Source organism: Octopus sinensis, linkage group LG20 (assembly GCF_006345805.1).
Source record: "Octopus sinensis linkage group LG20, ASM634580v1, whole genome shotgun sequence".
NCBI lineage: Eukaryota > Metazoa > Mollusca > Cephalopoda > Octopoda > Octopodidae > Octopus > Octopus sinensis.
In genome coordinates this window covers 12137502-12138500 of record NC_043016.1, presented here as the reverse complement: position 1 = coordinate 12138500, position 999 = coordinate 12137502, and positions in this window count along the sequence as shown.

The following is a 999-nucleotide window of genomic DNA, read 5'->3' as shown; positions in this document are numbered from 1 at the left end:
CCTCTTTTACAGTACGTCGCCAATCTCCACGGCAACTGCCTCCCAACCGCTAATATTGATGTTGCAGGCCTTCATGTCCCTTTTGCAAACATCCTTGTAGCGTAAGAACGGTCTACACACAGACCTAGTACTCCTAGCAAGCTCTCTGTAGAGTATGTCCTTGGGGATTCTGCCATCTTTCATACGGCTAAAATGGTAACAAGCAAAATATCAACATTCATACACGTGTGTGTGCAAATATATCATCCTCATTTGATATTTATTTTTCATACTGGCATGTATTTGACGGTTCGACATGTTAGCAAGCGAGAGAGCTGCACCAAATTCCAGTTGTCTGTTTTGGCATGGTTTTTAGGGCTTCACACCAATCACTTTATAGATTGTAACTGGGTACTTTTCATATGGAGGGATCATTAGGCAGCTTGTAAGACAGTCCCCTCAACTGAGGGAGGTGGTTTTTGTACCTATTCGTGAGAGGTTAAAGAGATAAGAGGAATAGATATGTCTTTGCTGTTAGGAAGAGATACAAGGATACCCCAGACGGAGAAGGAGGGAGATATTATATAATGTGTATGTTTACACACACACAGGTTTAATACATTTTTCATTTAACAAATTCACTCGCAAGACTTTAGTCTGCCTGGGGCTGTAGTTGACAATGCTTTCCTCAGCGGCACTGGACTTGAAACTATGTTGATGCAAAGTGAGTTTACTCTTTTACTTGTTTCAGTCATTTGACTGCGGCCATGCTGGAGCACTGCCTTTAGTCGAGCAAATCAACCCCGGGACTTATTCTTTTTGTAAGCCCAGTACTTATTCTATCGGTCTCTTTTGCCGAACCGCTAAGTGACGGGGACGTAAACACACCAGCATCGGTTGTCAAGCAATGCTAGGGGGACAAACACACGCACACTCACATATATATACATATATGCGACAGGCTTCTTTCAGTTTCCGTCTACCAAATCCACTCACAAGGCATTGGTCGGCCCGGGGCTA